The sequence below is a fragment of the Tachyglossus aculeatus genome, unplaced genomic scaffold (genome assembly GCF_015852505.1).
Source record: "Tachyglossus aculeatus isolate mTacAcu1 unplaced genomic scaffold, mTacAcu1.pri scaffold_114_arrow_ctg1, whole genome shotgun sequence".
NCBI lineage: Eukaryota > Metazoa > Chordata > Mammalia > Monotremata > Tachyglossidae > Tachyglossus > Tachyglossus aculeatus.
In genome coordinates, this window is record NW_024044846.1 from 52,044 (window position 1) to 77,147 (window position 25,104).

At 46.0% G+C, this 25,104-nt stretch overlaps 1 pseudogene; it reads right to left on the reverse strand.

Moving 5' to 3' along the window:
• Positions 1–23,931: 23,931 nt before the first annotated feature.
• On the reverse strand, positions 23,932–24,871 carry LOC119922595 (annotated as a pseudogene).
• Between the last annotated feature and the right edge of the window lie 233 nt (positions 24,872–25,104).

The following is a 25,104-nucleotide window of genomic DNA, read 5'->3' on the forward strand; positions in this document are numbered from 1 at the left end:
TATTCGGTAGATCTTCCTCTTGCTGCTTTCCCAGATTTCATTGGCTTCTAAGGTTCCTTTTTGCATCAAGCAGGCACCAGACTGCACCCACAGTCTCTTCCATCAGGACTAGTATGTTGCCCTCTCCCAAGCAGTTAGTACAGTGCTTGACTCACAGAATGTGCTCAATCAAAATCATTGATTGAGTGATTGACCCACATAGATTAGCCTGCAGTTTCCTTGAAGCTTTCCCTACCGAAGATACAGAGAAAGTCTGGACTCCCTTCCCACTTCCCTCATAATGCCTGGGGCTTTTCTCCTCTGTTTCCCTGTCCCATTGCCGTGTGATATTTCAGCACATCTTTTGTAATGTTATTCGTTAAGTGCTTCCTGGCTACCAGGCACTGAAAGAACCACAGGCTAATCAGGTTGGACACAATCCCTGTTCCACATAGGGCTCAGAGTCTCCATCCCCATTTCACCAATGAGGTAAATGAGGCTCAGAGAAGTGGAGTGACTCACGCAGGGTCACACGGCAGGCAAGTAGCAGTCGTGGGCTTAGAACCCAGGACCTCTGATTCCCAGGCCCAAACTCTTTCCACTATATCCCAAAACTTCAGTGCTGTCTCCCATCCTTGCCATTATAGATACTTCACCAAACACTACCAGCGTCATATGGCCCTGGTGTTTGCTGGGGAGGAGATCGAAAAGATAAAGCCCAACCTTTAGCCAATATTTCTCCGAGCTTCCACCTCTTCAACGTCCATTTCCTGAGGCCTATCATGGCCAAGAGTTCCATGGGTTTGCTCTCGAGGTGAGACGGGATGGTTTCCAACTACAGTTGTGTGCTGGAGCAGAAGGACAGACTGCTGGCTGTCTTTGGACAGGTGACATCAGTGGTGTCCATGACCTGCTCTTGGCTGCTGGGACTCCATAAGCTCCCCCCGGTAAGGAATCGTGACAGTGTTAGATTGTCGTTGCTGTTGTTATCATTTTTTGGTATTCGTTAAGGCCTTTCTATGTGCCAGGCATGCCACTGCACTAAGCACTGTTCAAAGGATATATCCATGCAGAGAAATACTTCGAAGGACCAAAGTCAATGTTTTTGCCCAGAATGAAAAAGGCAGACCCCCTGCTAGCAGGGAGCCTGTCTACCATCTCTATTGGACTCTCCCAGATAATAACTATGCACACAATTCTCAAGATACAAACTAATCATGATGTCCATTTTACAGATGATGGAACTGAGGCACAGAGAAGTGAACTGACTTGACTGAGGTCACAAAGCAGATAGATGACAGACCTGGGATTAAAACCAAGGAACTCTGAGGCCCAGGCCTGTGTCTTCTCCACTAGATCACGTTGTTCTGTTCAGCTGGGAATTCCTTGCTCCCTACATCGATTACACCTCTTCTCACATTCAAACACCTCCTAAAATCCCACCTCTTCTAACAAGCCTTCCCAGTTGATTCTCCAGCACCCTGAGTGTTATCACCCATCTAGCCAACTCTAGCACTTATGAATTTATTTAATAATTAATGATTATGTTCTTTGTTAAGCACTTACTCTGTGTTACATTATTATTCTACTATTACTATTCTACTATTCTACTACACTACTATTCTAAACACTGGGGTTGATACAAGATAATCGGGTTGGACACAGCCCCTGTCCCATATAGGGCTCACAGTCCTAATCCCTATTTTACAGATGAGGTATCTGAGGCACAGAGAAGTGAAGTGACTTGCCCAAGGTCACACAGCAGACAGGTGGCAGAGCTGGAATTAGGATTCATGAGCTCCTGACTCCCAGGCTCTTGCTGTATCCACTAGGCCATGCTGCTCAAACTCATGGATATAGATTCATTAAATCATTTATTTGTACCACCAGACTTGTAAATATCTTTTTCAGTTCACCTTCTCTGTTATAGTGTAAGAATAAGGAATGTGCCACTTTCTTAATAATTGTTAAGCACTTACTATACGTCAAGCACCGTTCAAGTGCTGGAGAAGATAGAAGATGATCAGGTCAGACCAAGTTACTGTCCCTATTCAGGATCCAAGTCAAAAAACGGAGGGACAGCAGGTATTGGATCCCCATTTTATGAACGAAGAAACGAAGAAACTTGCCAAGATCTCTGAGCTACTGAATGAACTCATTCACTCCCACGGCTTCGACTATCATCTCTTCTCTGATGACACCCAAATCTACAGCTCTGCTCCTGCTCTCTCTCCCTCCCTTCAGGCTCGTGTTTCCTCCTGCCCTCAGGACATCTCCATCTGGATGTCTGCCCGCCATTTAAATGTCAATATGTCCAAGACTGAACTCCTTATCTTCCCTCCCAAACCCTGCCCTCTCCATGAATTTCCCGTCACTGTAGACTGCACTACCATCCTTCCCGTCTCACAAGCCCACAACCGTGGTGTTATCCTCGACTCCGATCTCTCGTTCACTCCTCAGATACAGTCCGTCACCAAAACCGGCCGGTCTCACCTACACAACATCACCAAGATCCGCCCTTTCGTCTCCATCCAAACCTCTACCTTGCTGGTTCAATCTCTCATCCTATTCCGACTGGATTACTGCATCAGACTCCTCTCTGATCTCCCATCCTTTTGTCTCTCCCCTCTTCAGTCTATACGTCACGCTGCTGCCCGGCTCATCGTTGTGCAGAAACGCTCTGGGCATGTTACTACCCTCCTCAAAAATCTCCAGTGACTGCCAGTCAACCTATGCATCAAGCAAAAACTCCTCACTCTCGGCTTCAAGGCTCTCCGTCACCTCGCCCCCTCCTACCTCACCTCCCTTCTCTCCTTCTACAGCCCAGCCCGCACCCTCCGCTCCTCTGCCGCTAATCTCCTCACTGCACCTCGTTCTCGCCTGTCCCGCCAACGGCTCCTGACCCACGTCCTCCCCCCGGCCTGGAATGCCCTCCCTCCGCACATCCGCCAAGCTAGCTCTCTTCCTCCCTTCAAAGCCCTACTGAGAGCTCACCTCCTCCAAGAGGCCTTCCCAGACCGAACCCCCTTTTTCCTCTCCTCCTCCCCATCCCCCGTTCCTACCTCCTTCCCCTCCCCACAGCACTTGTATATATGTTTGTACAGATTTATTACTATATTTCTTTTACTTGTACATGTTTACTATTCTATTTATTTTGTTAATGATGTGCATATAGCTTTAATTCTATTTGGTCTGACGACATGACACCTGTCCACATGTTTTATTTTGTTCTCTGTCCCCTCTTCTAGACTGTGAGCCCGTTGTTGGGTAGGGACTCTCTCTATATGTTGCCGACTTGTACTTCCCAAGCGTTTAGTACAGTGCTCTGCACACAGTAAGCGCTCAATCAATACAATTAAATGAACGAATGAATAAATGAATGAATGACTGCAGAGAGGGAGAGATATCAGGGCTGGAGATGTAGATTTGGGTGTCATCCACATAGAGGTGGTAGTTGAAGCCATGGGAACAAATGAGTTCTCCAAAAGAGTGGGTGCAGATGGAGAATAAAAGGGGACCCAGAACTGAATTTTGAGGGTTACCCACAGTTAGTGGTTTGGGACTAGAGAAGAAGCCCATGAAAGAGACTGAGAAAGAGCCGCCAGAGGTATAGGAGGAAAACTAGGAGCTGATAGTGTCAGGGAAGCCAAAGTTGGATAACGCTTCCAGGAGAAGAGGGTAGTGGACAATATTGAAGGCAGCTGATAGGTTGAGGAGGATTAGGACGGAAGAGACACCATTGGATTTGGCAAGACGTGCTTGGGACAATACAGTATAACAATATAATAGACACATTTCCTGCCCAAAAAGAGCTTACAGTCTAGATGGGGAGAGTGTGATTTTAGGAGGGTTTTGAAAGCGTGGAGCATAATGGTCTGTTGTATATCAGCCACTCAATCAATAAATGGTATTTGTTGAGTGTTTACTGAATGCAGAGCACTGTACTAAGTGCTTGGGCGAATACAATACAACAGAGTTGGTAGATATGTAAAACAAAGGGGAAGGAGTTCCAGACTAGAAGGAGGATGTGGACAAAGGGCATGTGGAGGTGGCTAATAGTTTTTCTTAAGCACTTACTATGTGCCAAGCACTGTACTAAGTGCTGGGGTAGATACAAGATATTCAGGTCCCACAGGAGGCGAACAGTCTTTTTTGGAAGGAGGACAGATATCGAATCCCCATTTTGCAGATGAGAGAACTGAGTCACAGAGAATTTAAGTGACTTGCCCAAAATCACAAAGGAGATAAATTGCCAGAGCCGAGATTAGAGCCTAGGTCATTTGACGCTGAAGCCCATGCTCTTTCCACGATCAATCAATCAATTGTATTTATTGAGAATTTCCTTTGTGTAGAGCACTGTATTAAGCACTTGGGAGAGTAAGATATAACTGAGTTGATAGACACATTCCCTGCCTACAGAGTAAAATATAACCGAGTTGATAGACATATTCCCTGCAGTGAGATTAGTCTGGGTTGGCGAGTGGGGAGACAAATGTGGTAAAGCTCATTATGGGCAGCAAATACCCTTACTAATTCTATGATGGTCTATTCTCCCGAGCATTTAGTACAGTATTCTGCACAAAGTAAGTGTTCAATAAATACAATTGATTGATTTACATATACATAAGTGCTGTGGGGCTGAGGGAAGGGTGAATAAAAAGAGCAAATCCAAGTGCATGGGCAAAGCAAAAGGGAGTGGCAGAGAAGGAAATGAGGGCTTAGTCAGAGAAGGCCTCTTGGAGATGTGTCTTCAATATGACTTTGAAGTTTAGGAGAGTAATCGTCTGTCAGATATGAAGTTTGCAGGGGTTGGGGGGGGGGCGGGCATGTTCCAGGCCTGAAGCAGGAATTGGACGAGGGGTCAGTGGTGAGATAGACTTGAATGAGGTACAGCGAGTAGGCTGGAATCAGAGGAGCATAGTGAGCCGGCTGGGTGGTCGTAGAAGAGCAGCGAGGTGAAGTAGAAGGAGGCAAGGGGATTGAGTGCTTCAAAGTCAATGGTGAGGAATTTGTTCGTTGCGGAGGTGGACGGAAAACCCCTGGAGGCTCTTGAAGAGTGAGGAAATATGGACGGAACATTTTTCAGTAAAATGATCTTGGAAGCACAGTGGGGTATGGCCTGGAGTGGGGAAGAGAGGAGGCAAGGAAGTCAGCAACGAGGCAGATACAATAATCAAGGCAGGATAGGAGAAGTGCTTGGATTAAAGTGGTAGCAGTTTCGATGGAAAGCCCACGCTGCTTCCCTACTCCTACCACTAACATCACGTAGTTGCAGTAATGGGGCCCACACCTTCCAAAGGTGTAAGGAAACACTATGGTGGTCAGAGACAGGTGCTCAGGGAATGCTCATATTTCTGCCCTGATGTATGAACTTCACGAGAACTTTGAAAGATTGCTGCATCTTTCCCCTAGCTTTAAGGGAGTCCGTTTTCTCCACACTTAACTAATTCCCAGGAAAGAAGTCTCCTTGCCCCTCCCTCCTCGAACGTCCCACGTGCTCAACGCTTACTGTCAGAGCTAAGTATAAGGGGGCCCAAAGGCTAGAGTTGGGGCCCAGCAGGTCCTGACTTCTTTTTGTAGCACAAGGGCACCGGTGCTTTCTCTTTGCTTCCCACCTCTCTGCAGAGGTGCCATGTTCCTGACAATGACAGGATAATTGCAGTTCTGCGGGGAGATGAGCTCATGGAATCCTGTCCTATAACTGATGCCCTCCAAGCCCCCTGCCCACTTCCTGATCCCCTGACCCAGGTCAGCCTTAGAAACATTCCTGGTGAGTGTCTCCTTTCATTAGTGGTATATGTTCATCAATCACTCGTATGTATTGAGTGTTTAAACTGTAAGAATAATAATTGTGGTATTTGTTAAGCAATTACTTTGTGCCAGGCACTGTGCTAAGCCCTGGGGTAGATACAAGCAAATCGGGTTGTATCCCACCTGTCTTGCCGCCGACCACTGATCCACGTCCTTCCTCTGGCTTGGAACTCCCTGCCTCCTCAAATTCGTCAATTACCCTCCGTCCCCTACAAAGTCTCACTGAATGCACATCTCCTCAAAGAGGCCTTTCCAGACAAAGTCCCAATTTTCTTCAACTCATACTCCATTCCGTGTCACCCTGAATTGCTCCCTTTGCTCTTTCCCCTTCTCCCCACCCCACAGAACTTATCTGTAATTTTATTTATTTTTATTGATGTCTGTTTACTTGTATTCATGTCGGTCTCTTGCCCCCCTCCCCCTCCCCCCGCCCCGCCAGACTGTTAGCTGGTTGTAGGCAGGGATTGTTTCTCTTTATTGGTTTGTTGTACTTACCCAAGTGCTTAGCACAACGCTCTGCAAACAGTAAGCACTCAATAAATACAACTGAATGAATGGAATCCTACGTGGGGTTCACAGTCTCAATCCCCATTTTACAGATGAGGGAACTGAGGCCCAGAGAAGTGAAGTGACTTAGCCAAGGTCACCAAACAGACAAGTGGTGGAGCTGGCCAGGATTAGCTCCCACGAACTTCTGAGTCCCAGGCCTATGGTCTATCCACTACCCCATGCTGCTTTGTGCTTGGGAGAGTAATAACAATAATTATTATGGCATTTGTTAAATGCTTACTATGTGCCAGGCACTGTACTAAGCACTGGGGTGGATACAAGCATTAAAGCTGGACACAGTCCCTGTCCCACGTGGGGATAATGGTCTCAATCCCCTTTTTACATACGAGGTAACTGAAGCACAGGGACGTGAAGTGACTTACCCAAGGTCACACAACAGACAAGTGGCGAAGCTGGGATTAGAAACCATGAACTTCTGACTCCTAAACCCGTGCTCATTCCACTTCACCATGTTGCTTCTCCAACATTTACAATACTGCATATGTAGTAAGTATTGTGTCATTTGTTAAGTGCATACTAAGTGCCAAGCACAAGATTAAGTGCTGAGATAGATACAAGATAGATTGGACACAGTCTCTGTCCCACATGGGACTCACGGTCTAAATAAGAGCAGGTAGGATTTATTATTATTATTAATAATAATAATGATAATGTTAGTATTTGTTAGGCACTTACTGTGCTCCAAGCACTGTTCTAAAAGCTGGGGTAGATACAAGGTAATCAGGTCGTCCCGCATGGGACTGAATCTTCATCCCCATTTTACAGATGAGACAACTGAGGTACAGAGAAGTTAAGTGACTTGTCCAGGGTCACACGGCTGACAAGTGCTTAAGCGCTTAGTACAGTGCCCTGAACATAGTAGGCGCTCAATAAATGCGATTGAATGAATGAAGTAGCAGAGCCAGGAATAGAAACCATGACCTCTGATTCCCAAACCCGGGCTCTTTCCACTAAGCCACGCTGCATCTTAATTTAATCCCCATTTTATAGATGAGGAAACAGATGCACAGATATATGTGCTGTCACAAGCCCCCGGGCTGTACCACTCTGGGTTTCCTAGACCGGTTTAGCCTCCATCACACATAATAGTGAAACCAAGCCACCAAAGGTACCATGGAAAGTTTTATTTAGTTTTTTACTAACGTGCAGGAGAGTAACACATGCGCACTCTCACTCTCACCCATTCTAACAAGAGTCCAGTACCGGTCTGTCGGTCAAGGGAGCCCGTCCCTCTTATCCCGCGATGGACGATTGGGAGAAGTTCCTGGCGACATGATTTCGCTGATGCTGCAAGCCTCCTCCAAACACTGCTTCTCCACTCGCGCCGCTTCCCCCTGGCACACAGCTTTCCCCAGTTAGCAATTCGAAGTCCCACCCTTTTATTTGCCTTAGGCATGGCAGCGCTTAGAACAGTGCTTTTCACATAGTAAGCGCTTAATAAATGCTATTATCATTATTATTATTATTATTACATGGCAGTTGTTGATTGGTCCTGGCCCGTTACTGGGTGAAGCAGGGACAGAAGGTCACCCCTCCCTCCGTGCCCCATCCCCACGGGCAGGCAACCACCTGTCCTGGAGTAGAGCAGCACAGTTCTTTCATCAATTTCTTCTTCTTCTCTGTTGTTGTCCACGGGATCACAAACAGTCACTTGTAAAAAGGCTGGCTGCGGGTTCACCACATGCGCCAGACACCGTATTAAGCACTGAGTTTGATAAAAGATAATCAGGTTGGCTCACAGTCTTAATCCACATTTTCCACATGAGCTCATCGAGGCACAGAGAAGCGACTTGCCCAAGGTCACATAGCAGACCAGTGGCATTGTCTAGATTAGAACCCAGGTCCTCTGACTCTCAGATCTGTCATCTATCCACTAGCCATGTTGTTTTTCCTTCTGGTTCAAACTTGGAAGTTGGACAGGGAGAGAGGAAACACAGATCTGTATTGAGTAGTTTAGGTGCTGGGACATATTTGACAACCTGGAAATATTCCCCACTAGAGGGGATGCTATTTTTCAACAAATGCATAGCCCATAATACAGAATACTGAACTCTTGGTCAATCAATCAGTGGTACTTATTGAGCACTTATTGTATGCAGAGCACTCTGCTCAGTGGTTGGCAGAGTAAAATATAAATGTTTTCCCTTTCCTGCTGGTGGCCCAGAGGCTACTACAGAGGGAAAAGACAGGAGGGGAATTTCCATTTTTTTGTGATATTTGTTAGGCACCTACTATGCGTCAGGCATCATACTAAGTCCTGAGGTAGATACAAGCTAGTCAGGTTGGACAGAGTCCCTGTCCCACATGGAGTTCACAATCTTAAATCCTAATTTTACAGATGAGGTTGCTGAGGCCCAGAGAAATGCAGTGACTTGCTCGAGGTCACACAGAAGACGAGTGGCAGAGACAGGACTAGAACTCAGGTCCTTCTGACAGTACTTTGCACATAATAAGTGCTTAACAAATACCATCATCATTATTATCATTACTAGGCTATGCTGTTTCCCAAACACTTGATTCCAAATGATAGATTGATTCCAATTCTCTGCACACAAAAAGTGCTCAGTCAATATCATTGATTGATTCCAAGCACTTTGTACAGTGCTCTGCAAAGTTCATTCATTCATTCATTCATTCAATTGTATTTATTGAAGGTTTACTGTGTGCAGAGTACTGAACTAAGCGTTTGGAAAATACAATTCAGCAACAGAGACAACCCTTACCCAACAATGGGCTCACAATCTAGAAGCAGAGAGACAGACAACAAAACAAAACAAGTAGATAGGCATCAGTAGCATCAATATAAATAGAATTATATATGTATACAAATCATTGTAAATAAATGGAATAATAAATATGTTCATATATACACATGTGCTGTGGGACGGGGAGGGGTAGAGCAGAGGGAGGGAGTTAGGGAGATGGGGAAGGGGAATGAGGGCTTAGTCAGAGAAGGCCTCTTGAAGTAGACGTGATTTGAATAAGGCTTTGAAGGTGGGGAGAGTGGTGGTCTGGCATATATTCCCTCGCTCAAAATCATAAGCTCCTGTGGACAGGGATCATGTCTACCATCTCGGTTGCACTGTACTCTCCCAAGCTCTTAGTTCAGTATTCTGCATGCAGTAGGCACTCAATTAATAGCATTGATTAATAGATGGAGGAAGAAGATTCAAACCAGAGGGAGGTGGTCGGCAAGTGGTCAGTGACTAGATATATGAGAACGAGGTATGGTGAGTAGATTGTCATTAGAGGAGCACATTGTGTAGATTGGGTTATAGTAGGAGAGCAGAGAGGTAAGGTAGGAGGGGCCAAGAATACTGAGTACTTTAAAGATGATGACAAGGAGTTTCTGTTTGATGCTGAGGTAGCTGGGTAACCACGGGAGGCTTGTGATGGTTGGGAGGACATGAATGTTTTTTTCAGGAAAATGATCTCAGCCCCTTCTCCACCACTATCTCAAAGTCAACTGAGAGCCAACTGGCTGGAGGTTTTAGAAGACGTCACTGACACAATTTGTCCCTACTGCAGGCTGCTCGGCCACTTCAGTCTGGGGAATGTGTGGCAGGTGGATCTTCCCAGGATCAGGGATGTGGGAGAAAGAGTTGAGGGCAGCAAGGAGAAAGAGATGTTTTCCCTCCTACTCTATTCGGAAAAGATCCCAGTTCTCTCCATGTTGTGTACAGACCCCCATTCATTAGCTTTTGCTCCCAACATTCCCTTCTGATCTAACCGAACAGAAATCCAATCACTGAGTGCTATTTATTGAACACTTGCTGTGTGAAGAGCACTGTAATAAGAGTTTGGAATCAATTAATGGTAGTTACTGAATGGATACTGTGTGTAGAGCACTGTTTGATTACACTGGCATCATTTATAGTCAGTCCATCCTCGCATTTGACATACCCAATCCGAGGATGAAATGTTTCCTTAATTTCCTTGATCTTATGAAATACTGATCTTGTCCTCCAATCTTTGTTATTGACTTCCATTTCTTTACATATGCTGTTATAATATCCCTGATTGTCCTTCCTGGCAGAGCTCTGGAATTCTCAGCTTTGTTCTTTATCCAGGTCCTCTTGCCCTCTGATTTTTGCTTCCTTCCTTTTCCTGGCTACTTCCAGAATTATGTTCGACATCCATTTTGGCTTCTGCTTCCTGACCTTTTGCAATGCTGGGTCACTTTCTTCCTTGATGACATTTTTAATTTCCATCCCCATTTTCACTAGTTCCTTGTCTGTGAGAGTAAGCACCTCAAATTGATTTTTTACATGATCCTTAAATGCAGGGGGAATATTTTTCAGGTCATATTTGGGCAGCTGTAAGGCATGACTGATCTTTCTAAGTTTTAGCCTGAGTTTACACATTAACAGCTCATGATCCGTTTCACAATCAAGAGGGTGGTTTTTGTGGAGTGAAGGGGATGGAAGCTAGATTGGATAGGATCAAGGAAAGAATTGGAGGATAGGAACTTGAGATAGTGGATGGAGACGGCTCACTCAAGGAATTTGGAGAATAATGGAAGGAGGGAGATAGGGTGATAACAGGAAGGAGCTGTGGAGTTAAAGGAGGGTTTTTTTTGGATAGGAGAGCTATGGACATATTTGAAAGCAATGGGGAAGTAGCTATTGGAGAGTGAACAGTTGAAGATGGCAGTTGGGGAGGGGAGTCATGTTCACCCCCAAAAGTATAGAATTGAATTTTGGTAGGGATAACCAATCTTCAAGAAAGGCTTTGGGACATTAATGACACCCTTTAGTGACCTATAGGATTATTGAATATATTTATAGATCTGGATTTTTTAAATGGTATTTGTTAAATGGTTAATACGTGCCAAGCAATGTACTAAGCACTTGGCTAAATACAAGCTAATCAGATTGGACACAGTCCATATTCCATCTGGGATTCACAGTCTTAACCTCCAATTTACATTTGAGGTAACAGAGACACAGAGAAGTTAAATGATTTGCCTAAAGTCACACAGCAGACAGATGGAATAGTTGGGATTAGAACTCAGGTTCTCTGACTATCCACTAGGCCATTCTTCTCATTAGGCCATGCTACTTCTCCATAGACCTTAGATCACCTAGGTTTTTATGGTATCTGTTAAGCGCTTACTATGTGTCAATCACCACTCTAAGTGTTCTAATTGCTCTATGTGAGAAGCAGCGTAACAGAGTGGATAGAACAAAGGCTTGGGAGTCAGAAGGGAATGTGTTCTAATCATGGCTTTGCCACTTGTCTGCTGGGTAGCCTTGGGCAAGTTACTTCACCACTCTGGGCCTCAGTCACCTCATCTATAAAATGTGAGCCCCACGTGGGACGGGGACTGTATCCAACCCAATTTGCTTTTATCCACCCCAGTGCTTAGTACAGTGCCTGGTACACAGTAAGTGCTTAATAAATACCACAATCATTATAAGTGCGTTATTAAGATTCAAATTAATCAGATCGGACATAGTTCCTATCTCACACATGGAGCTCACAGTCTAAGTAGGAGGGAGAGCAGGTATTGAATCCCCATTTTACAGCTGAGGAAATTGAGACTCAGAGAAGTAAAGTGACTTGTCCCAGGTCACAAAACAGACAATGGCAGAGTGGGGATTAGAATCAAAGGTCCTCTGATTCCCATGCCCATGATCTTTCCACTAGACCATGCTGCTTCCTTGTTAACCTGGAATATGAAATCTAATTCCCAGAGCCAGGTGCAAAAAGTCTCACAAAAAGTTTTCCAGATTCCTTCTAAATTCCTTTTCTTTTCCACTCGACAGATTATGTCCGGCAAATCCAGGAAATAAATGGCCAATCTCTCTGAAACCAGATTCCTCCCCCTGAGGTTTTCGGAGTTCCGGGAGCTTAAGCTGGTTCACACCATGCTGCTCCTTCTGGTATACCTGGCGGCCCTAAGGGGAAATCTCCTCATCGTCGCCATCACCGCCCTTGACCAACACCTCCCCGCCCCCACATATTTCTTCCTCAGGCACCTGTCCTTCCTCGACCTCTGCTACATCTCCACCACCGTCCACAATACATCCACAATACACTGACCCAAATAAATTTCATCTTATTCTTTGGGCATGAAACCCACGTTTTCTTGCCCTGCTGCTCCCGGTAGAATCCTCTCCTCGGAACGCCGCCATAGGAGCCCGGGATTCCGATCCTCAGAGGCCCTCCGGCCATTACACCGCGCGGCCCTGCTGCTCCCGGTAGGAACCTCTCCTCGGAGCGCCGCCAGGAGCGCCGCAAGGAGCCCGGAATTCCGATCCTGAAAGGCCGGCCCACCATCGGACCGCGAAGCCCCTGCCGCTTCCGATAGGATCCTCTCCGCAGAGCGCTGCCAGGAGCGCCACCATAGGTGCCCGGGATTCCGATGCTGAGAGGTCGGGCCGCCATCACACCGCAAGGCCTTGCTGCTCCGGTAGGATCTTCTGCTTCGGATGCCTCAGAGAGGACTGGGGCTCCCACACCCTCCCTCCCTCCATCCGTCTGTCCGCCCGTCCGTCCATCCGTCCCCAAACAGCCTGCTATCGGGTGCCCATGCCCCACGGCCAGGCTCCTGGCCTTCCCTCGACCGGACATCTGCATCTCCACCTGAGGACACCGAGGTCCCTCGGCTGGGTCCCCACCCTCCCTATCATCACTACACTCACCCCTCGAAGCCACTTCCAATCTGTACAAATAGCCACTGGGATTGTGGGACATTGTGTTCCCCTGCTTGATCGTGGGGATTGTGGGGTGCCCAGCCCGCACCCTCTGCTCCTCTGCCACTAATCACCTCACTGTACCTCGTTCTCGCCTGTCCCGCCATCGACCCCCGGCCCACGTCCTCCCCCTGGCCTGGAATGCCCATCCTCTGCACATCCGCCAAGTTAGCTCTCTTCCTCCCTTCAAAGCCCTACTGAGAGCTCACCTCGTCCAAGAGGCCTTCCGAGACTGAGCCCCCTTTTTCGTCTCCTCCTCCCCATCCCTCCACCCTACCTCCTGCCCCTCCCCACAGCACCTGTATATATGTTTGTGTAGAATTATTACTCTATTTTACTTGTACATATTTACTATTCTATTTATTTTGTTAATTATGTACATCTAGCTTTACTTCTATTTATTCTGATGACTGGACGCCTATCCACGTATTTTCTTTTGTTGTCTGTCTCCCCCATCTAGACTGTGAGCCCGTTGTTGGGTAGGGACCGTCTCTATATTTTGCCAACCTGTACTTCCCAAGAGTGCTCTGCACAGAGTAAGCGCTCAATAAATACGATCGAATGAATGAATGAATGAATATCCTACCAGCACAGAGTTGATGTTGCTCTCCATGATGTCGTACGACCGCTATACCTCCACCTGCCATCCCCTGTGCTATGATGTCATCGTGAACCGAGGGCCCGTAGGAAGATGGTGGCTGCCTTCTGGCTCAGCAGGGGGGTCTTTGGATTCTTACACACATCCATGTCCTTCTCCGTGACTTTCTGCGGACCCCAAAGGATCCACTACTTCTCCTGCCAAATCCACCAACTGCTCAAACTCCCTTGTTCCAGGGCCAATCTAGCTGAAGTGGGCACTGTGGCCCTCACCACACCACTGAGCTTTGCTTGGTTCTTCTGTATCTTCGACTCTTATGTTTAAATATTATCCACTGTGCTGAGGATGCCAGCCACAGAGGGCAGATCCAGAGCTTTCTCCACCAGCCTGCTCCACCTCACTGTTGCCTCGGTTTTTCTCGTTATTGGGGCCTTTGCCTACTTAAAACCAACATTGAGCCCTCCACGGTGCTGCATCTGTTGGTGTCCGTGTTCTACACCATGGTGCTCCCTACCCGGAACCCCCTTATCTACATCCTGAGGAATCGGGACTTGAAGATTGTGATGGGCAAATTCCTAGGGGGACTCAACTTTTTTTTTTACTTCTGAAGTGCTTACTATGTTCCAGACATTAAGTCCTGAGATAGATACAAGCTAATCATGTTGGACATAGTCCGTGTCCCACATGGGGCTCCCAGTCTTTATCCCCATTTTACAGAGGAGGTAACTGAGGCACAGAGAAGTGAACTGACTTGCCCAGGAAAGCAGCATGGTCTAGTGGAAAGAGCATGGGCCTGGGAGTTATAGGACGTGGGTTCTAATACCGTCTCTGCTACGTGTCTTCTCTCTTCTCTGTGACCTCGGGAAAGTCACTTCCTTTCTCTGTGCTTCAGTTACTTCATCTGCTAAATGGGGATTCGGTATCTCTTCTCCCTCCTACTTAGACTGTGAGCCTCATGTGTCCATCCTGATCATCTTATATCTTTTCCAGTGCTGGTAACAGTGCTTACCACATAATAAGTGCTGAGTAAATACAATTAAAAAAAACAAATGGTGTCTTTTGCTGGCTTGGGACGAGCCTATTTAGAACTTCTGTGGGCACCCATGTGTTCTTCTGCAAGATCCTTCAGTTGCTCAAACTCTGCTCCTCCAAGGTCAACCTGGTTGTCTTCACCATGTCTTTGGGTTTGGTTTGTTCCATTTCTATTGCTCTATGCAACATATGAATTGTCATCTCATTTGTGCACATGAGAGAAACAGCAAGGCCTAACGGAAAGAGCCCAGGTCTTGGAGTTAGAAGACCTGGGTTCTAAAACTGGCTCTGCCAATAGCTCGTTGTGTGTGACTTTGGGTAGGACACTTAGCTTCTCTGAGTCTCAGTTACCTCATATACAAAATGTGGATTCAGTCCCTGTTCTCTCTCCTATTTGGACTATGGGGCCCATGAGGTACGTGATTATGTTATTTCTACACCAATGCTTAAAACAATACGTGGCACGTAGTAAATTCTTATTAAATACCACAATTATTATCATTATTATTATCCTTGTCTTTGTGCAAGCCTAGGAAAAGCACGTGGGACTGACTACATCAGTCACTTATTGAGTTTTTACTGTATGCAGAGCACTGTACTAAGAACTTGGTAGACACATATCCTGCCCACAATGAGCTTACAGTCTGAAGGGGGAGACAAGCATTAACAAATAAATTATGGATATGGGTATACGTGCTATGGGGCTGAGGGAGATGGTGAACAAAGGGTGCAAATCCAAGTGCAAATTAAGAGATCTAGGTTTAATACCAAGCTGCACCCTAACCCTGTTATGGGAATCTTAGGCAAGTCACCTAAGCATTTTGGAGTCTCTGTTTCCCCTTCACCTTTGAAATGGAGATAAACTAGATAGTGGATCCCAGGGATTGTGTCCAAGTTTATAACCTTGTATCATTCCCAATGACAAGCATTCTTTCATTCATTCAATCGTATGCAGAGCACTGTACTAAGAGCTTGGGAAGTACGAATCGGCCACATATAGAGACGGTCCCTACCCAACAACGGGCTCACAGTCTACAAGGGGGAGACAGACAACGAAACAAAACATGTAGACAGATGTCAGAACTGTCAGAATAAATAGAATTACAGCTATATGCACATCATTAATAAAATAGAGTAGTAAATATGTACAAGTAAAATAAATAGAGTAATAAATCAGTACAAATATATACAAGTGCAGTGGGGAGGGGAAGGAGGTAGCGTGGGGTGGGGAGGAATGCGGAGTTGGAGAAGAGAAAAGTGGCTCAGTCTGGGAACGCCTCCTGGAGGAGGTGAGCTCTAAGTAGAGTTTTGAAGAGAGGAAGAGAACTAGTTTGGCAGATGTGTGGAAGGAGGGCATTCCAGGCCAGGGGAAGAACTTGGGCCGGGGGTCGATGGTGAAACAGGCGAGAACGAGGCACAGTGAAGAGTTTAGAGGCAGAGGAGCAGAGGGTGCGGGCTGGGCTGTAGAAGGAGAGAGGGGAGGTGAAGTAGAAGGAGCTAGGAGGAGACGAGGTGATGGAGAGCCTTGAAGACAAGAGTGAGGAGTTTTTGCTTGATTCGTAGTTAGACAGGCTACCGCTGGATATTTTTGAGGAGGGGGATGACATGACCAGAACGTTTCTGTACAAAAATAATTCGGGCAGCAGAGTGAAGTATAGACTGAAGCGGGGAGAGACAGGAGGATGGGAGATCAGAGAGGAGGCTGATGCAGTAATCCAGTCGGGATAGGATGAGAGATTGAACCAGAAACGTAGTGGTTTGGATGGAGAGGGAAGGGCGGGTCTTGGTGATGTTGTGGAGGTGAGAGTGGCCTCACTGGTTTCCGTTTTGGTGACGGATTGGATGTGTGGGATGAACGAGAGCGCGGAGTCGAGGATGACATCAAGTTTGCAGGCTTGTGAGACGGGAAGGATGGTATTGCCTTCTACAGTGATGGGAAAGTTAGGGAGAGGACAGTGTTTGGCAGGAAAGATAAGGAGCTCAGTGCTGGATATATTGAGTTTTAGGTCGAGGGCAGACATCCAGATGGGGATGTCCTGAAGGCAGGAGGAGATATGAGCCTGGATGGGGAGAGAGAGAGCAGGGGCGGAGATGTAGATTTGGGTTTCATCAGCGTAGAGATGATAGTTGAAGCCATGGGACCGAATGGGTTCACCAAGGGAGAGAGTATAGATAGAGAACAGTAGGGAACCAAGAACTGACCCTTGAGGAACCCCTACAATACAGGGATGGGAGGGGGAGGAGGGGCCCGGAAAGGAGACTGTGAATGAATGGCCAGAGAGATAAGAGGAGAACCAGGAGAGGACAGAATCTGTGAAACCAAAGTTGGATAGCGGGTTGTGGAGAAGAGGGTGGTCCACAGTGTCGAAGGTTAAGTAGTATATATGCACTTAATAAATGTCCTTATTGATTCCATAATCTTGTTTCTACTACCTCAGTAATTAGTACAATGCCTAACACATCGTACTCTCTTTACAAATAACACAATTATTGTTATTATTGTACATTGCTTTTGCGCTTGATTGCTTCATCTTCCCTCATTTACTGTAATCCCTTTGAGGGCTAGGGATTTTGTCTAATTCTCACGCATGTCTTTTTCCCACCACTTCGTACTGTGCTTTTCCTCACAGCAAGCACCTACTACTTTCTCATGCCAATTATTTGCCCAAATCATTTAGCTACAAAACCTCCATTCGCCCTGCTATCTTTGCCCATCCACCTCCTTATCAAATAGAACCTACTTATCATCGACCTTAAAGCACTCAATCACTTCGCCCCCTCATACCATATCTCTCTGATTACCCACTACAACCCAGCCTGCACACTTTGCTCCTCTAACTCAAACCTCCCACACTGACCCTTGATCTCATCTATCTCACCAACGACCTCTCACCCAAATCTTGCCTCTGGTCTGGAACGCCCTCCTTCTTCATATCCGACAGACCACCACTCCCCCCACCTTCAACTGCTTATTAGGCCTTCCCAAAATAAACCTTCATTTCCTCTTCATGCACTCCCTTCTGGGTCACCCTTACACTTTGATTTTCTCCCTTTATTCACCCCTCCCACAAGGCCACAGTGCTTACTTGGGATTTATGAGGCAGGGTCTTCTTCTGATCTGATTATTTGTATCCACAATATTGCTTGGCACAATCAATGGTATTTACTGAGCACTTACTGTGTGCAGAATCGTGTATTAATCATTAGGGAGAGTTCAATAAAGTTGATAGACACAATTCTTGCCTCAAGGAGCTTACCGTCTGGTGGAGGAGTTTACAATAAGAAAGGTATTTGTCATTATGACATTTGTTAAGAAATTACTATATGTCCAACACTGTTCTAAGTGCTGTGGTAGATACAATTGATCAGGTTGGACAGAGTCCTTGTCCCTCTGAAGTTCACAGTCTATGTAAGAGGGAGGAAAGATAATGAATCCCCACCTTACAGATGAGGAAACCGAGGCCCAGAGAAGTTACATGAATTGCACACAGTCCTCCAGCAAGCAATTGGCAGAGCCGGGTTTGGAACCCGGGTCTTCTGATTCCCAGGACCATGTTCTTTTGACCAGGCATGCTGCTTCTCACTTGAGTGCTCAGACCCAATCAGACAAGCAATGGCATTTACTGAACACTTACTGTGTGCAGAGCATTATAATAAGCAGTTGGGAAAGTACAATACGACAGAGTTGGAAGATGAAATCCCTGCCCACACAGAGTTTATAGTCCACAGGGGAGATAGACATTAAAATAAATTACCATTATGGGAAATAGTGGAGTATAAAGACACTACGTAAGTGCAATGGGGCTGAGGTGAGTATCAAAGGTCTTAAAGAGTTCACAGCCAAGTGCACAGTCATCATTCATTCCTTCATTCATTCAATAATATTTATTGAGCTCTTACCGTGTGCAGAGCACTGTATTAAACATTTGGGAGTGTACAGTATAACAATGAGCAGGCACATTCCCTGCCCACAACGAGCTTACCGTCGAGAAGGGGGAGACGAGACAGACATTAATATAAAAATAATACAGATATATATATAAGTGTTGTGGGGTTTGGGGGGTGAATAAGGGGAGCAAGTCAGAGCAACACAGAAGGGATTGGGAACAAAGGAAAGGGGGGGTTAATCAGGGAAAGCCTCTCGGAGAAGATGAGCCTTCAATAATTCTTTGAAGTGGAGAAGAGTTAATGGCTGTCGGATATACATTGAACGCCTTACTGTGTGCAGAGGACTGTACTAAGCTCTTGGGAGAGTACAGTATAACAAACAGACACATTCCCTTCCCGCAATGAGCTTACAGTCTAGAGGAGACATAGCATTGGTTAGGTGATGTGGTATTCATAAACACCGAATACTCAGAGACTCAGACGTCCATGCAGGCTTGGGGTAACATAGCAGGTTCATCACAGAAGAAGGGGGCCTGAAATGAGGGGTGTGGCCTGCGTACATGGTGTGGTCAACTGAATTGTTGGACTCTGAGATTCAAGATCCCACAGCCATTAGTCCACATCTCTTCCATCTCTTGAGAGCCGGGTAGTTCAGGGGGCTACGTATAGCCATATAGCACTCATAAATCATGAGGCCAGGAAAAACTCTGATAATGGTCAAGAAGAAGAAGCTCTGGACCCACACGCAAAGAAGGAGATGGAGTCCCCTCTCAGGATGGCAACTGGAGAGTTTTCAGTACTTTACCAGTTTCAGCTCTGGGAGGGAGAGTCAAGTTGAGGCATGTCCATTTCATTCCTAGCTTGTGAAGTGACTAGTGAGTGGAAGGCAATTTGCTACAAGTCAAAACTCCCATGTGATGGACAGCAAAGGCATGGGGGAGAGCTGAGGGCGGAGAGTCAAGTTGACGGCATGGAAGACACTGATAAATCGCGTTCGTATTTTTACAGAGAAAACTCTATGGATACACCACCAGAACGATTGCAGGTGGAGATGGGGCGTTCTGGGACAGACGTGTCCAGGGAGTCGCTATAGGTCAGAGGTCAACAGCTTAAGATAAGACAACCTGAATGGAGGTGGTGTCTATTAGAATAGATGGACATGGGCCTGGGAGTCAGAAGATCTGGGTTATGATCCCAGATCTGTCAACCTCTTGCTCTGTGACCTTGAACAATTCACTTAACTTCTCTGTGCCTCAGTTTTCTCTACTGTAAAATGAGGACTCAGTCTCTATTCTCTTGCCTCTTTAGATTGTGAGTCCCATGTCACATGTACCTACCCCAGTGCTTAGTACACTGCTTGGCACATAGGAAGGGCTGAACATCATCATCAATCATATTTATTGAGCGCTTACTATGTGCAGAACACTGTACTAAGCGCTTGGGAAGTACAAATTGGCAACATATAGAGACAGTCCCTACCCAACAGTGGGCTCACAGTCTAAAAGGGGGAGACAGAAAACAAAACCAAACATACTAACAAAATCAAATAAATAGAATAGATGTGTACAAGTAAAATAAATAAATAAATAAATAGAGTAATAAATATGTACAAACATATATACATATATACAGGTGCTGTGGGGAAGGGAAGGAGGTAAGATAGGGGTGATGGAGAGGGGGACGAGGGGGAGAGGAAGGAAGGGGCTCAGTCTGGGAGGGCCTCCTGGAGGAGGTGAGATCTCAGTAGGTCCTTGAAGGGAGGAAGAGAGCTAGCTTGGCGGATGGGCAGAGGGAGGGCATTCCAGGCCCGGGGGATGACGTGGGCCGGGGGTCGATGGCGGGGCAGGCGAGAACGAGGTACGGTGAGGAGATTAGCGGCGGAGGAACAGAGGGTGCAGGCGGGGCTGTAGAAGGAGAGAAGAGAGGTGAGGTAGCAGGGGGAGAGGTGATGGAGAGCCCCATTGCTTCAAACATTGTTTGACACATAGTAAGTGCTTAAATGCCATTAAAAATGTCTCAAAGAAGGGGAGAGGGCTCCCCAGAGACTCCCTCAATACAGACCTCTGCAAACAGGCTCACAGTAAATACCACTGACTGGAGGATTGGGGATTCAGGAGGGAACTCTCTCTCTAGACTGTGAGCTTCGTTTGGTCAGGGAATGTGTCTGATTGTTGTTGCACTGTACTCACCCAAGCGCCTAGTACAATGCTTTGCACACAGTAAGTGCTCGATAAATGCGATTGAATAAATAACTTCCTGTCAGAGAGGAAGGTGGTGGTCATCTTGGGTACAAGGGCGGAGATGTATATCAGGTCCATGACAGAGCTGAGCGGAGCCGGAGGTAACTGGGGGAGTGGAAGGGGTTGTTAAGGTGAATGAGGCTTATTGGGAAGATAAAGAAAATGAAGGAGAAGAGGAAGAGGCCAGTTGGTGTTGATGAAAAAGATTTCTTATATAACAAATTCAGTGGTCCAGGTATGATTCCAGTTCTCCATGGAGCCATCATGAACTTCTACTTAAGGGAAGAATCAAAAGCGTTTAAAGAAAGTATAGATCAGTGGGCGTCCTTTCTACTCTTTTCACATGCCCCAGAACACTGTAGCCAAATTCCAGAAGAAAGATGATTTTCTAAGATGCTCAGGACCTATGCTAACTTGGATGATCAGATGATTAGATAAATGAGTGAATAAAACTTGATTTAGCCGTCTCCTTTCATTGTAACATCTGTGATGTTTTCTTGTTATCATAGAAAATTATAAAACATGGTTACTGTTCCATCTATCTTCATTATTAAACGTTCATGAAGAGAAACATCGTTGCCTAGTGAGAAGTAGCCTGGACTACTGGAAAGAACATAATACTACTAATAGTAATAATGAGGGACAGGGACTATATCCGACCTGATAACACAGCGCTTAGAACAGTGCTAGACATATAGTAAGCGTTTCACAAATACCATAATCATAATAACGGTGCGTATACTGCAGGTACGTCTCCTACAACTGGCCTTCCTGGACTAAGCCACTTTTCCTCATCTCCCACTTCCTTCTGCGCTGCCTGACTTGCTCCCTTTGCTCTCCCCTCTCCCGCCCTCCAAGTCCCACAACACTTATGCACATATCTGTAATTGTATTTATTTGCATTAATGTCGGACTCCCCGACTCTAGACTGTAAGCTCGTTGTAGGCAGGGAATGTGATTTTTTATTGTTGTATTGTACTCTCCCAGGCTCTTAGTACCGTACTCTGCACACAGTAAGTGTTCAATAAATACGATTGAATAAATGAATGAATGAATGAATATTTATTAACTGCTTATTATGTGCCAAGAACTGTTCTAAGCGCTGGGGTAGGTACAAAGTTATCAGGTCGTCCCACGTGGGGCTCGCAGTCTTAATCCCCATTTTCTGATGAGGTAACAGAGGCACAGAGAAGTTAAGTGACTTGCCCAGAGTCACACAGCTGACAAGTGGCAGAGCAGGGATTAGAACCCATGACCTCTGACTTCCAAGCCCGTGCTCTTTCCACTAAGCCACTCTGAATCTGGGCCTAGCATGGGTGTAGGAATTGGAGGACCTGGGTTCTAATAATCCTGGCCCTGCCAATTGCTTGCTGGGTGACCTTGGGCAAGTCACTTAACTTCTCTGTGCCTCAGTTACCTTGTCTTCAAAATGGGAAGTAAATGCCTGTTCTCCCTCCTAAATTAGACTGGGAACCCCATGTGGGACAGGGACTTTGGTTTAATTAGCTTGTACCTGCACCAATGCTTAGAACAGTTTTTGACACATAGTAGCACTTAACAAATACCATAAAAAAAAAGAAATTTCTGTACTGCACATAGTGCCTCCTGAACTTCCTAAAGACCTGTCATGCCACAGTGATTTCTCTTTCATCAATCATCATCATCAATGTAATTGAGCTCTTATCGTGTGCAAAGCACTCACTGTAGTAAGCACTTGAGAGAGTAGAATATAGCTGTTATTGAGAGGAGAATGACAGAGTGAGAATAAGGGAGAGGAAGAGAGAGAGATTATTGTGTGCACTTCCACTCTGCCTAACCTGAGGGAACCTGAGATGATTGGCAGGGATAAGAGAGAGTAAAAGAGTCTATGCAAACCACTTGGACTATGTTTGGTTCCTTTGACCAGGTCCAATTAATGAATTGTCAAAGCTGCAGCCATCATTTACAATGGAAAGCAGCATGATCCAGTGGAAAGAGCAGGGGCCTAGGAGTCAAAGGGCCAGAGTTCTAATTACAACTCCACCAATTGACTGCTGTGTGACCTTGGGCGAGTCACTTGACTTCTCTGTGCTTCAGTTACCTCATCTTTAAAACAGGGGCTAAGACTGTGAGCCCCATATACTCTTGCTGTGGGTAGGGAATGTGCCTGTTTGTTGTTATATTGTACTCGCCAAGTGCTTAATACAGTGCTTTGGATGGAGTAAACATTCAATAAATATGGTTGAATAAATGAATTAATATGAGACAGGGACTTTAGCCAGCCTGATTTGCTTGTATCCACTCTAGTGCCTAATACTGTGCCTAGCACACAGTAAATGCTTACCAAATACTATCATCATCATCATCATCATCATCATTATTATTATTAACCCCAGCACTTAGTAGAGAGACTGGTACATAGTAAGTCTTAAATATTTACTATTTTTTTAAGAAAAGAGACTCCACATACGATAAAAAAGAAACTGGTTCTTTACCACTGAAATATCAATTGAGGTAAATGGCAATAATTATAATAGTTGTAAAGTGCTCAAGCATTGTTCTAAGCACTGGAGAAGATACAAGAGAATCAGTTCAGACCCAATCACTGTCCCACACGGAACTCACATCTAAGTAGGAGGGAGAGCAGGTATTGAATCCCCATTTTATAGATGAGGTAACTGAGGCACAGAGAAATGAAGTGACTTACCCAAGGCAACCCAGCAGACAAGTGGTAGAGCAGGAATTAAAACCCAGGTCCTCCGACTCCCAAGCTCCTGCTCTTTCTATTAGGCCACGCCGTTTCCCAAGGAGCAAAGTGGGAAACTCCATTGGACCCCAGTAATAATAATAATAATAATAATTGTGGCATTTGTTAAGCACTTACCATGTGCCAATCAATCACTGTTCTAAGAGCTGGGGTAGATACAAGATAATCAGGTTGGACATAGTCGCTGTCCCACTTGGGGAACACAGTCTGAATCCCCATTTTGCAGATGAGGTAACTGAGATACAGAGAAGTTAAGTGACTTGACCAAGGTAACAAAGCAGAGAGATTAGAGATTAGAATCCACCTCCTCTCCCTTCCAGACCCGGGATCTACTCCTAGGCCATGCTAATTCCCCATCCACTCTCAATGTTAATTCCTTAACTTGCAATCAGTGAGACCCCTCTTTAAGGCCTCCAGAACTTCCCTGTTCTTCAGGCTGTAGATGAGGGGGTTCAGTACGGGGGTGAGGATATTGTAGAAGGCTGAAACCACCTTGTCATAGTCCTTTGAGTCATACGACCTGGGCCTCATGTAGACAAAAATAGTGGCTCCGAGGAAGAGGCCGACGACACTGAGATGAGAGGAGCAGGTGGTGAAGGCCTTCTTCTTGGCCGCCCCTGACTTCATTTGGAGTACCGCCCCAACAGTGAGGCCCTAAGAGCCCAGGATGATGTAGAAGGGGATCTGTAGCATCAGGGTACAGCAAATGTACTTGACAGAATCAGAGACCATAGTGTCGTCACAGGCTAAGCGCCCCAGAGTGGGGGCCTCGCAGAAAAAATGGTTGACTTCTCGAGAACGGCAGAAATGGTAGCTCATGGTGACCCCCGCCTGCACCAACCCATCCGTTGCACCGAGCAACCAGGTGACCACCGCCAGGAGGAGGCAGAGCCTGGGGCTCATGAGAATGGGATAACGTAAAGGGTGGCAAATGGCCACGAACCGATCATAGGCAATGGCGACTAACAGGAAACACTCGTCCCCGTCCAGAGTGAGGAAGATGAAGATTTGGACAGCACGTCCGACGAGAGAGATGGAATTCCTGCCAGACAAGAAGTAGCCGGCCATTTTGGGAATGGTGGTGAAGACCAGCATCACATCCATGAGCAAAAACTGACCAAGCAGGAAGTACGTGGGGGGTGTGGAGGTGGAGATCTCTGTGCATCAGGAGAATTATAGCTGCATTGCCCATCAAGGAGGTGACGAAGGCCATCATAACCAAGGTGAAGAGGACTTGGTGAGCCCGGGTGTGGTTAAAAAGCCCAAGAAGAACGACGTCTGTCCCCATAGTATTGTTTTCCTTCTCCATGGCTCTGTCCCAGGGGAAAGTTAGATCTGGAATGAAACAAACCAACAATAAAAAAAAATCAGTGGAAAAGGAAACAGTAGCAGGGGAAGATAAGACTGGGTGCACTTGCTTTCCACTGGGAAGCTGAGTCTTGAGAGCACAGAGAATCCAAAATTATAATATTTGTGGTATTTGCTAGGCGCTTTCCTTTTTTTTTTCTTTGAAGTGTTTGCTAATAGTTTGCTATGTGCCAG